Below are 13,927 nucleotides of genomic sequence, written 5' to 3' on the forward strand. Positions count from 1 at the left end.
ATTTGCTGCTGCACTCTGTTAATTCATGAGCTGCCCATTTTTCAGCTAGAGAATCTTTTTTCAGCAGTGCTCAATTTTTCCCATAAAGGAATGTGGGAGACTGTATCTGAGGGAAAAGGGTTAACAAGTTCGTGCTTGGGATTAGTTCCACCAGAAGTGGTCACTGAATGCTGTGTGGCCATAAAACACTTGGTGTTTGGATATTTCAATATTGTGGTCACCTGAGATGACGTGATCCTGGTTTCCTTTGGTGTTTTGCAGTATTTGACTATTTACGTTAAAAGTGCCAAAAGCATTTTTTCTGAATAAATTATTCTTATTTCCAGTTCATCAATCATGTTTTTCCTCTATGCTTACATGGTTATTGTTCACTTAAGCAATCCTGACATGCCTAATGCTACAAGTGGATGGAGATCTTGCATCTGAACACCTTCATAAAATTCAAATCCCAAGGCATTCAACGTGAGCTCATCACAAATTCCTATAGACCTCATTTGGATATTCATTCAGAAAGCATGTACAGTCCGACTTCAAGTTCCATTCTGCTAAGCTGTAAGAGCTGGAATCCACCTGGTAGCTTAATAACAGTTTCTTAGATTTCATATTGGCCTCGCCATCCCATGGTATTAATTATACCTATTCAGTCACACAGCCAGGCTCACTAACACTTAATTTTCTTTCCTGAGTTTCATAGAGTACTAATTGATCCAATGTCTTTACAGTCTCCTGCAAAAATAATACCCAAAATCCAACATTTTAAGCCGCAGAAAACTGGGAGAAAAGATCACTTGGTTGCTAGAGTGATGCACATAAAAATTGAGAAAATGAGTGTTTCTGTAACTTCATATGAATTCTTATTTCTTTTATAAACTTCCTTTTTCTTCTCTTACCCGCACATGCATACACAAACCTTTGAGGAACTGACTGGGCATGACTTAACAAGAGATAATCAGTTTAAATTTTTGCCAAAGAAAATGCAATGGACAGAATTCCTACCTGAAATTCAAACTGATAAAACCGTCAGTGATGCTGGGAGCTGTAGTCTCCTGTGGGATTAAATCAGATGTAATTGATTGGATATAGTGAAACTGAAGGAGAATATAATTAGGAGCAGTCTCACCATCACATATCAGAGCGTACAGCTCCTAGCATTCTTTGAAGCTTCACAGTTCTTTGATCCCAAAGGAAAACATTAGACAGTGCTCTAGCTCTGCCTGCAGCTGCAAAACTCTAAAGTGAGATTCTGCAAGTCTGATATGAGAAGAGTAAATACTTACTGTTTAGGTCACTGCTACTATTGTAGATAGTATTGCAGCTACAAGTACAAGCCAACAGCTCCCTCAAAAAGGTGAAGAATATGAGAAAATTGTCCAGTTTGTTTGCTCTTTACTTCTACGCACACGAAGGAGATCACCATAAGTTTAAATTTAAGGTGCTATCTTTAAACCATCTTCCTATCTAGAGTGAAATACGGTGATTCCTTCTGAAGCTTCCAGCCTTCAATTTCTATCAAAATGATTGTAACTCTGCGCTGATACAGGATACCTTATGAGAACACATATGACTTTGCAGCTGCCCCCTCCGAAGCTGATAGTCGTCTCACCAGAAGAGATTCTGTATCATTCTGTATAGTTTGTTGTGCTCTGTTTTAGGGGCCTTTATAAAAAAAGAAAGATGGGAAGAGCTGGAAAGAGATACCATAACTGGAAAAATGACAAGACACAGCAGGGAATTGTACATGTATTCACAGGATCTGAGGCAGATGATTTTTAGAAAAAGCAGAGTTACAGAATGGTTGGACACAGTATGTTTGTGTTACTTTACTTTCCCTATACCAAACACACTGTTATGCTGACAGGTGAATGCTCATGTTTCTTTCGAAGGCTAAAAAAGGAAATGCATTTTCATTTTGAAAAGAAATCTTCAGCTACTAATACTGTACAAAAATAGCATAAAAATCTGAGACATGGGTGTAGCTCTCTGGATTTAACACCTCTAAACCAGACAGAGAAGTACAGATTAACGTATCGTTTGTTATATCTAGAAGGTTAATGACTTATTTTCGGTGTCACGTATAATGCTAGACTAGACAATCTGCCTGATTCCACACTAGAGCTATCTCAAGGAAGCATGACATAAAAGCCTGATATCAATCCTCTATTATTATTCACTTAACCCAGGGCAGCTGGAAAACTGGAAGCTTTTGGGTATTCCTATGCTAAGGACGTCTTCCATACTTTAATCCTTGCTTCTCCTTAAAAAGCAGCACCCAGTAGTAAGCCTCACTTCACTGTCTGTCTGCTAGCACTGACTGCTGCTCTTTCCATTTCCCAGCTAGATGAAGGGCCAGTGTCACTTGTTCCACCAGTGGCTTTCTGCTGAGATCCTCCCAAACTCGATACACAGCCCACCCTGTGCAGGTTTTTTCTTGCTTCTAATAAATCATACATTTTTCTTTCTCTTCCTGGCTTCTGCTAACCATAAGCACTCTGATATAATGTTAAAAAACAAGCAAACAACAAAACCCAAAACCAACCATACCTGGGGACTCTTGATCAAAATGCTCCCCTATTTCCTATGAGCACACTCATTTCTCCTTCCAGTGAGGTAGCCATATTTTAATTAAAATAAATATGTTGTTTAAGCAAACCCTCAGTAACTTGAGCAAGATCAACTGCACTGATGACATACTTTCCCAGACCTTTAAGAAACAACATTTTACCATAAAATCTACCAGGTGATATTTTTCTGAGGCTGGGGAATTCTGCTGTAAGCAATCAGACATGAAAACAGCCATGGCCCCTGCCGACCTTCCGCAACTAAACAGAGCTGTCACAAGGTGACCTTCAGGGATACATTGGTCTTAGCAGAAGCAACACCTCGGCTGCTGAGAGCAAACTGCAAGCAGTTCATTTAGAAGAAGCATTTTTAAAACTAAGGTAAGGTGCTTTAAACGTTTCAACTTACGTTGTCTCAGTTTTTTGAGACTTTAGCAAGAAATTGAGTTTGAGAAAAAGGAAACCAGATCTGTCATTCTCTTCTATTTAGTTCTGGCTTCTCTCAGGATTTTTCATTTGCTAGGCTGCATCTATGGCTAGTGAACTTGTTTTGTCTGAATTTGGTCCACTACCCTATTTTATGGTGGAGAAAAGAGCATTTATTAGGATAAATTTTATGTCCAAATGTCAAATTTAAGTCTGTGTCTTCAACTTGAAGCAAATCTTGTTCTTGAAGCAGGTACTTTTCCCCCCATGTCCTCTACAATGGAGAAAGTCTTTTCTTTTTCTTGTTACCAGCATATATTCTGAAACACTGAACATTAAACTCTCACCAATAGTCATAAAAACTCAGATTATAAACACCACTCTACAGTCTGCTTGTAGTTACACATCATGAGGAGTTCAAACTCTTTCACTAAAAATTAAGTTGGTTTTCTGAAAAGTAGTTGAACTTTAAAATCCCTATTATGTGAGAATTGATCCATTTGAAACAAACAAAAAACCCCACTGTTTTTCCCATACCTACTTTTTATGACATACAGAAGTACTGTGAGGACAGCTGACCTACTTGAAAATGTTAAGTCACTTAGCTTTTTTAATGCCTTTTGCTCGCTTCAAAGTTTTCTGCGAAGACTGCAGTCTTCAGAGTCAACAGTGTAACAATAACCAGCTTTATTTCCATCTACTGAGATCAGTGATGGCCACAGGACGGAAACGAGAGAATCTAAATCAAGCATGGCTTATTCAGATCTATTTCCATTAAGTCTTGATGAACTATACACAACTTTTTTTACACATTATGTGATACAAGGACATAAGTGAAACCTTATACTTCGGCTGTATCACTATATAAAAGTGAACCAATTAAAATCAAAGCTCAGCTCAAGCAAAGACCAAGTGTACGAATGTCAAGCAATTTCAATTACAATCCTTCTGAAACATCCTTCTCAATAATTGTTTTACTTCACAGTATAAACATACAGACACATGAACATTCTTGTCATTCTGCAACACAAACTAATTATTTCATTGATTATCTAAGAGTGGAGGTTGATCGTAAAGAATACCAAACCAATACTTGCAGATAAACTGCAATGATGTGGGATCCTAACTGTCGTCTAGATTTAATCTGATGTGTGACTTCTGCAGTTCCAGTCATGAAGTGCACACATCAGTTGTACTGGGTGTCCTGAATACTCCCATACTGCTAGCTGTGCAAAACCTGGGTCACTGAAGGTAATGTTTTTGCAACGAGTGTTTCAAACACTTGCTCACAATGTGACACTCAGATACTGGTTCTCAGCTGCCAAATGATTAGTGTACAATTATACTGCTGATCCAAACCCACTCAAAGATGTTTTTCAAACAATTAACAGGGATTCTCAGAATCTGTCTCAAATTCATCATTTTTTTTTTAAATACCTGATGTATGTAGAAGGTGTTCTATGCTCAGTGCATGGCGGTTGGATGTAGATGCTCTTAAAGAGTCAACGTTAGATGAATTCTGGGAAAAATCTCAAAGAGAATTTTCTTTAATTAAATTAAAAGCTTATTTATCTAGAGGCTCTTGAGAGCCACTTTTATTCACTGAATAGTCTTTCATGTTGACAATATTCAAATAGGCTATAATCTTCATAAAATTGTGATTGCTACCTTTACAGTATTTTTGACAAGAACATCTGTACAGATTCGGCTTGGTAACTTTAGGCAGTTTTGAGGGTTACTTGGTTGCAAACTAAGTTTAAGTACAGAATTATTATTATTACTATTCATTCGAACTAAATTTAAGAACTCAAACAAGAGAAGACTTAACACTCTTCTACTTTGTACACGGATATATGTCAATGGCAGTAGTGTAATGTTCTTCAGAATTACGCATGAATACCAGCTAGGACTAGAAAGGCGACTGACAGAAATGAAGCTTTTATTAAAAATGTAATATAAATAGCTCCAGTTATCTGTCTGCTATTTTGGCTCTGCATAGGATGTTCTAAAGACTGTAAATGCGTTAAAGAAATCACACAGCTAAAAGCCACAGAGATCATTGTTTTACTCCTACGCATTCACACGATAATAACAAAGGGCTTGAGGCACAGGAGGAGGAAGCGCAGGAACACGACTTGTAATGTGCACAGCTCGTTTCCCCACAAGTCCTTCCCTGCCACCTTATTTGAAGAAGGACAAGAGGAAGAAAAGAGAAGCTGAAAACAAGAACAATCTCTCTGCTATATTAACTATGCTACTACAGCATGAATAAAACACCCCAAATATCAGTCTGTCACATCCTAATCATAAAATTAAGTGCAATTGGTAATTTATACATTGAAAATTTTGCAAAGCTTTCTATGTTCTGTAAGGTGCTCCTGTGGGAAGTTCACCTTTCTCTGCACGGGACCCTCTGCAGTGCCATGCTGCTGCTTCTCATTTCCAAAAGTGATGGTTACGATTATAACTCCTGGCAAAATAGGTAGAGGTGGGAGCTGACCACTCCAATATGTAGAAGCCTTGTGTGCACTATTAAATACACAGCGAAGACAGCTTCATTACTGATCCTTTCTTGACTGTCTGCCAGCCACAAATGTTTTTGCTCTATGTGAAGACAACTCAGGTTCTGTTCAGAACAGGCATTAGTTCTGCTTTGCCTTTGGGTTGGCCCAAGCTGTGTGAAAAGCTTATGAAACTGATTTCCTTCTGAAACTGCAAGTCTAGCAATTGCTAGTGAACCCTATTTCTTTTCAGTTTGACACACATCTCTGCTTTGACAAAAAGTTTTGGAAACCACTGGCAATTATGCACTAGACTTTAATAAAAGTTCCACACAGACTAAAAGGAGGGAGAGAAGAAAGGGAGGAGGAAAACCAGAACTGAATGTGTGCGAGTGCAGCTAGGGAATTACTTCTAGTTTTTTGCTGCGGCTTAATATCCCACTCTTGAAAACAATTCCTTCTAGCAAAAATAATACAAAAGATAACATTTTCTATTGGAACAATTTATGCCACATCTATTTTTTTAACTTACTTCAATCCAGAGTGATTGCTGAAAACTCTTTAAAATTATAATAGTTAAAAAACAGATCAAATTAAAGTAACTCTGGCAAAAAATAGTTATTACATTACTGGGAGTTTTTCACTTAACCACTGCAATTCAAAGAGTCTGCAGGCCTCACCCTGTAGTTAGAAATACAGGTGTAAATCTGGCATGCTGCCAACTAAAAGACAGAAAAACACCGTTTTAGTTCAGCACCAAACCCACATATTAATTATGTACTCTGAGACCTGAACATAGTTTCTGTGCCCTCATGCAGCTTTCTACATCACAACTAGGAATATGTGTAGCTGATTCAGACTCCTGATAAAGAGTTATAATCAGCAGCATACTAAAAAGAAATAAAAATGAAATTCAGCGCACAGAACTGCCAACAACGATGTGGAAAAAAGAAATCAGACGCCTGCTAAGAACAGCAATTACAAATAAATGTGGACAGAAATATAGCAGCTCTTTCCGTCAATGTTGCATAAGATAGACTGACACCTTAAAGAAAAATAAACACACATTTTTAGACACTGAATCACACTGCAGAACACTGAATTGTTTTGTGATAGGACCCACATAATATACAGCCAGCAGTCTCTAGAAATGTCCACTTGCTTTGCAGTCCACTCTCAGGAGCAAGGCTGCATGTGGACTGCCTCAATTACTGCACTGCAAGAGTACAGCCCATTATTGCATGACTGCGCTGTTCTTCTGTAACCATACAATAAGGCACAGCTCCTGGAATAGTTACGCAGCCATGCTCTTAAACAAACTGAAGATCCTCACCCCAGTCATAAGCAATTTCATATTACTGTTGCTGTATAAAGGCACTGCTGCAAACTTTTGACATAATCAGACTTATCCTAATTGATTTGCTTGAGAAGCATTAAAAATTACTCTGTAAAAAAGCAAGCAAGATGACTGAAGGAAGAAGTGGAAGAAGCCTTTTAAACAAATCTCCTGAGTGTTAACCTCTTTGGCTTTGGACAGCATTTTTAGAAAGCATCCCAAACTCTCCTCTGCTATAATCAGGTTAGGCTGCAGTCACGCTTTATTTAGAAGTTAAGCGTGATAGCATGACTCCTTAGATAGCTACTATTTCAAAAGGCAAGTTTTCTGACCACATGTAAGGTTTCCAGTAAAACTCAGACTGACAAATATGCCTGAGATAAAAGGAAAAAAATATTTCACAGTAGAACTTTTCATATTTATTTGCCATTGTAGATGTTATAAAAGAACATGAGCTTAGTGGCTTCTAGGAAAAAATAATGAAAAAACAGATTTACAGTTACAGGTCACTGACTTCCATTTTCAAAGTAAAACTCAGAGATTTAAATACATAATTCTCTTAGACTTCGTTTACAACCTCATCCATTGGTTAAGCATAGAACTGGCAGCCGTATTTCCTTCTCAAGTTTGTAATTCACTGCATGATACTGAAAAAGCAACTTAACATTTTGATGCTTGAATTTAAATGCTAAATCACTAGAGGATACACGTAGTGTGATCTTTGTCTGTCTGCATGCAACAGATTTCTGGTCTCCTGAAAACATCTACAATTTTAGCATAAGTTCAACAAGATGCAGCCACCATTTGTTTCCAGGTTGATGCAATCTACTGATTCTGGTCAATCAGAAAGGCTTTGTTTTTCTTACACTGGTTAGATACAAGTATTCTGCATTATGCTGGTTTCTACATTAGGTAAAATGTGTGTGCAAGTGCCTGAAGTATTTTGATCAAAAGCAAAACATGGCATCATTGCAGCACTTTGCAGAACCGAACTACAAATACCGCAATGTAATACTATGTAAATTGAGGCAGTCAAGTATACAAAGTCCAACTGGAAAAGTTGTTTACAGGTCGAGAGAGCAACCTGCTTAATTTTACACAGTCAATAAATGTTTGTAAAAAGAGAAAGAAAAAATAAAAATAGACTCAGCAGTGCCGTGCTCCTTGGCACACTGTCAGAAGAAAGGGGCTTCTGCTCACACACGAGCTACTCTTACGTTCCAGGGAATGGGAACCCTGTATATGAGGTTCCACACATGATGCCTGGTGCCTGAGGAGTTAATGGAATTCTGCCTCAGCGTTCCCAGCCAGGCAGCAGCCTTCGCTGCCTGCAGTGGATAAAGAGAACACTGCTGAGACTGGAGGCTCTACTTACCAAGTCTAATTACATTCCCATTCTAAACCATTCCTAATGCATTTCAAAACCCAGAAATATTCTGGCCTCTTCAGCCTTCCAGAAACTGTCATAAAAGTAACTGATAGAAGAGAAGAAATTTGGGGGCCTACATATTTATGTTTCATAATGTCTCATATATCGTGAAAGCCGAATTTCACTGGGAAAACAAACGCAGCCTTGTGTCTGGAGGTGGACAAGCTCATTTCAAACAATGTCTGCAGAAGAAAAGGTTGGTATGATAAGCCTTTTTGTGCTTGGCCTCTCTCCAGATCACAATGAGGAACAAGTAAATAAAGTGGCAAAAGGAACTAAGAAAGAAATAATACAGAGCCACAAAAAGTAGATTCTACCAAAACTGTAATTAATTTAATGGCGGTTCTAAGCATTATGTATTTTCCTTTACCCCTATCATAGTTAGGGAATAGAAATTATGAGAAATAATTCACAGATATAAAATATTATCTTTCTTCTCAGGACTTCTTAAATAAAGCCAAACCAGGGTTAGGTATTCTGAGGGAAAGAAAGGAAAATATTAGGACAGAAATCAGTGCATTGCAGCCTACAGGCCTTCTTCTGTGTTCTCAGAGCTCAATAGAAAAACAGGGAGGGAAAGATACAAAAGTTATTTCAAATGACTTTTGCCCTTTCTTAGAATTCAGTGGCATTTCAAATTGATACATCTTATATATAGCCACTGCAGTGCCCATGGGAGGAGAACAGCTTATGACCAGCCATGGCATAGCTATGTTCCTTCCTCTTGGCCACACTGAGACACACAGATCTTCTGTATCACTACGATAAGAACATGATTATGTCTACCCGCAACATCTACACTGTGTCACTCCCACTGAACACCCTCATTCAAAAATACATTGTTAATTGTTTTACTAGGTGGAATACACTTTTCAATTACTGTATTAGATCAAATTCATACCTGAGTACAGTTCATCTGAACTCAGTTCGTGTAAGTCCTTATCCTCACCCAAGAAACAAACCTGCTAGCACAGAAACGATACTTCCATTTTCACATGAACTTCTGCTAAAACTCCCACAAAGAGTTGTTTTACAGCTTAGAACCTTTGAACATATTGTTTTAGATGCCAGCTTAGAAAAGAAATGAAGAAGCAATCACACATTTAGACAGGATCAACAACAGCACCAAAGGCAGCATGCTAGTATTTCCCTGGGCAAAGTTCTCACGTCTTTCAGCCAGGACTCACTCTCCTTTTGCCTTTTGTCAAGTTTTCAGTTTCATTACTTAGGGAGAAGAACATGAAGTTCCAATAGCTTCAGGTTGCTATGCTAAAAACTAAGCGAAGTCATGGCTGTAGAAGCAAAAGCTTGTTCTAAACTGTTAAATATTACATACAGATAGCTTTTACTGTTGCACATCAACAAACAGGCAGTTAGTGCATTTTAGCTGTTAACTGCTATAACACTGTAGTCATTTCATTGCTGTCATTTGCTTGCTTGCATTATCTCCAGCCCTAAATTTGAAATACAGTTTCTTTGTAGCTAGAATAAAGCCCTGTGTTTCACAAAGCAGTTCTTAAAATACGGTCAGATAGCAAACAATTCTGTGAAACCTGTGCTGAGAAATAGAGTTCTGTTTGTGTTTTCTGGCTGACTACAAGCTCTCACTGGAACTTTTTTTTTTTCCTCCTCAATGTCTTTAGAGCTTCTCCAAGGGCTCACCTCTTTGCAGACTCCCCTCTCTTACTTCACAGCTTCCCTCCCATTCCTAGGTAGCTACTTTCAGAAAAGCTGTAGAACATAATTGTCTTTCAGGATTATACAACACCTCTACTATAGCTGTAAAGATGTGGTCCGAGGATTCAGAGATCAGCAAAGATGACAGATAAAGAAAAGAGTGAAAAACACTGCTTCAGAGTTACCTAAACATCCTTATTTAGCTTTACTTTCCACAGAGAAGTGCTTGTAATTGCAATGTTTTACAAGAAAGAGAAAGCATCACACTAATGCAAGTTCACACAATTCTTCACGCTGCATGTGCTTACAGGGCCACCTTCACAAGTACTTAACATGGGAAATAGAGTAACATTACACAGCCCTAGGGCCACCTCTCTGCACAGATAACGTACACTCAAATAAGCACACTGAGAAATCCTGGCCCTATCACAGCAACAAGATTTTCATCCATGGTATCTAGAGAATAAGCAACTCACTGGTTTATATACTTCCATTATATAACTGTGGATTATAAAGAAATGTGTGAAACTTCCGAGATTGGTTATGGCTGATCATCAGAGAAAGAACAAAGCTTGACTCTTCTTGACAAACTTAGGCAGAATGGTGAAACTTGATTAAAAAAATACCATCAAAAACCCATTTCTTTCTGGTCTCATCTGTGATAGGTTAAATTCACAGAAAATTTCCTAGGCATTCCCAAGATTTCCCTATCACAAGCAGCTTGGTAGCAGTCTCCTTTCTAAACCGAAATGAATGCAGACTAAGGTAGAGGTCTGCATCTGCTGGGTCCCAACCTGACAGTTAACATTGACAGTAAACTGGAATACTCAAGATCATGCTGAAACATGAGAAAAAACACAGAGCTGTAGTCACTTCCTTTTGGACATCGTTGCATTCACATTAGAGTCAGCCATGGTGTGATCCACCTTGTAGATGACAGACTCACAGTTGTTCAACTGTTACAACTCAGTGAGATTTCCCTATCCAGCAAGGAGCAGCCCAGCTTCTGCTAGTACAGTCCCCGCCCAGATTTACATCCTGATGAACTAGTGCTGTGAAGCAGAAGAAAATTCAAGATGTATTAGTTTAGAAAGACAAAGGAAGAGAAAGCATCTCTTTAGCTTAATAGGGCACTCAGCTGGGAGGAAAGAGTCCTGCTCCTGATCCTTATGCTGTTTCTATATTTTACTAGTTATTCATTTGCTGCACAGCAGGAACAAAAGCCTAAGTTCTCCCCCCCTCCCAGGCACATCCTTTATAACACATTTTGGGTTGGAAAACTTTCACATTTCAACTTTTTTTTTCAACACGAGCAGTTACAACAGTAAACTAAAAACTAAACTTATGGGTGCGTTACCTGAAGGGAGTAAAAAACCTTACAAAAATATTGAAACCGAGAACATTTGTATAATTAGCTGCCAAGACTAGAGGGAGGGAACACTAAGGATAATGATCAGAATTAAAATCCTTATTTTACCATTGTTCAATTGGTAATTTTGCAGTTCTAATTCTTTACTCCTATGGCAAACATGACAGTGATATCTTCAAATCCTATTTTAACAATTTATCTACAGAAGCTAATGCAAAAGGCCCTTCTGTAGTGGCCTTCCATCTGAAAACTCCATGAACTCTGCAAATAGCAACTAATCTTCCCAACACTTAACTACTTCTTCCAATGCATTAACAGCTTATTTTCCAGGTGGTGAAGCCAAGGCAAAGGAACACTGAGTCATGTACTCAGAGTCACAAAATAAACCTATCCTGTAACTCCAAAATGTCTCTCTACATGGTTAAAGTCCATAGAATATTTATAGGAGAAGGTTAAGAAGAAAAACAAACCTCTTGAGATTCACAGTTGATTATTAAAGTAGTTGTCATCAGAATACTATACATACGTTATTCTTGATAAAATACTTGCTGCATAAATATGCTCTATATTACACAACTGAATTGTTCGCGGTTTGAAAATTAGAATTAACAAAACTGTTTCTGCACTGTATTAGCACCAGGTTACTCACATTGGGGCATAACACAACAGTATTGTAAAACTTATATGTCTAGTCAGTATGCAAAAATCAGGACTCCAAGTCTTGTCAAGGCCCTTTTGCACAATTAACAACTTGGTGTCAGCAATGCTTTTTTTTTTTGCCATGTATTTGCTACAATCCAATTTTGCTGCATGTGGTTATGTGTAACTACGCACATGCATGCTGAAAGAAACCTATGATAAAGAGGTCAAAATATGAGATAAAGAGCCTGGCTTTCACTATTAGCATTTCATTCCCAGGCATATGTAAGAAACTCTCAGGCCTGGAAATCATTATTTGATCAGGACAGGCACAAACAACAGCTCTCCCATACTATGACTGCTATATAACATGCGTCAGGACTGTTATCTTTCTGAACAGAAACAATTATTCACCTTGTAATTGATCACTGGAGATCTTGGTTATGTCACACAAATTGCTGTAGCTTAACTGAGATCAAATTAAAAGCACAAACACTAAATTTTAACCTCTAGTTACAGGACATTAGATTAGTTTTTAATTTTTCCATGCAAATTAAACAAATTTAAACATGAAAGAGACAGATAAATATATCTACATAAGGAGCTGGACGCAATTAACTAGGCTGAATTTAAGTTACAAAAGGTAGTGTGACTTTTCATATGCAGAAAAGGTCTTAAGTCACAGGGTATAGAAGCCCGCACCCCTACCCTGCTGTCCCGCAGTGCCTTTGATGTAAACATTCATACAAATAAACACTTGTGTGGATATCCACAGTGCATTTCATGCAACTGTTTTTCTGGATGCATGTTTGATAGCAGAAACACTAATGGGAAATCAGTAGTATAAACTGCACTTCCTTCCTGTTTTTATTCAACTCATATATAATACATTTTGTGGCATTCAATGTATTTTAACAAATTAAATATGACAATCCACAATCAGAACCGGAAAAAACTCCTTGCAATTACACATCTTGTACTGAAATTAGACTACATGATTATCCATGTTCTGTGATTTGTTTGAAATAGTAGACACCTGTATCCTATAGAAAAACATTCACTCACCAATTAAAAAAGAGACAGATGACGATCGGTAAAGCACGCAAAGCCTAATTTTACAGCACAGACAAGAGCAATTTCAGTTCATCTAAGAGGAAACACCTCTTTAATGACAAAATTAAGGATTTAAGATCAAAGCCCAGTCATACAGTCGTTACACAAAAAATGTAATCAGGTGATAAATTGCAACTGCTGCTGGTAATATTCCTTCCCCTTGAGATGCCAGAACAAGGAGGATACAGAACTAAAGTCTGATCTTGAAGATTAATTCGGTGCTCATGGGAATTTCACCACTTTGCATTAGGATCCATTCCAGAGCTAGAGAGAAACAGATAATTTTTAGTGCCACAGAAGCCTCTTAGCAATACTCAGGAGGGAGAAGAAGAGGGGCAATACACAAAACCAAGTGCAAGGAATTAAAATTCTACTCATTCTGAAGTTAAGTGGTGCTGAGCTGTATAGACAGAAATGTACAAAACTTAACAGAGAACCTTCAAGGAAAATGAATGGAGCTAACTGTGGTGCAGCAAAAGTCAAATCCCAGCTGACAGTATCATATACCCAAAGCCCAACACTGAGGACTAACATACCAATGTGTTAGTTAATCTATATATTCGGCCCTGTCTTAAATAAAAAATCTAGATTTTTGAAGGGGATAAATAAACCTTCCTTATATACAAGCAAGCTCTTAAAAAAATGATATTCAGTTAAGTTCCCCTTAATGCCCTGATATTCAGTTTCGAAATTTAACAGAGGTGCTGGACTGTTGCACTAGGCCTTTAGCTTCCTGAGTATGGTTCACATTTCTAAGCAATGCAGATAAATGCCAGCAGCAACAACAATCAAATTTGAGCAAAATCACGCATTGGAAGACATCTGTTCATGAAATTACAGAGGGAAAAGTCCTAATCTGAGAACTGCATTTGTTGGCAC

The 13,927-nt window shown here is 38.0% G+C and overlaps 1 protein-coding gene and 1 long non-coding RNA gene across 19 annotated transcripts in view; one reads left to right on the top strand and one right to left on the bottom strand.

Annotated features, from left to right (window-relative positions):
- Positions 1–13,927, top strand: part of SHISA9 (shisa family member 9) — a 168,601-nt gene that overhangs the window by 151,314 nt on the left and 3,360 nt on the right.
- The window catches only part of LOC110405685, a 382,975-nt gene that overhangs the window by 111,024 nt on the left and 258,024 nt on the right, over positions 1–13,927 (bottom strand). The window lies entirely within an intron of this gene.

This window comes from Numida meleagris, chromosome 13 (genome assembly GCF_002078875.1).
Source record: "Numida meleagris isolate 19003 breed g44 Domestic line chromosome 13, NumMel1.0, whole genome shotgun sequence".
NCBI lineage: Eukaryota > Metazoa > Chordata > Aves > Galliformes > Numididae > Numida > Numida meleagris.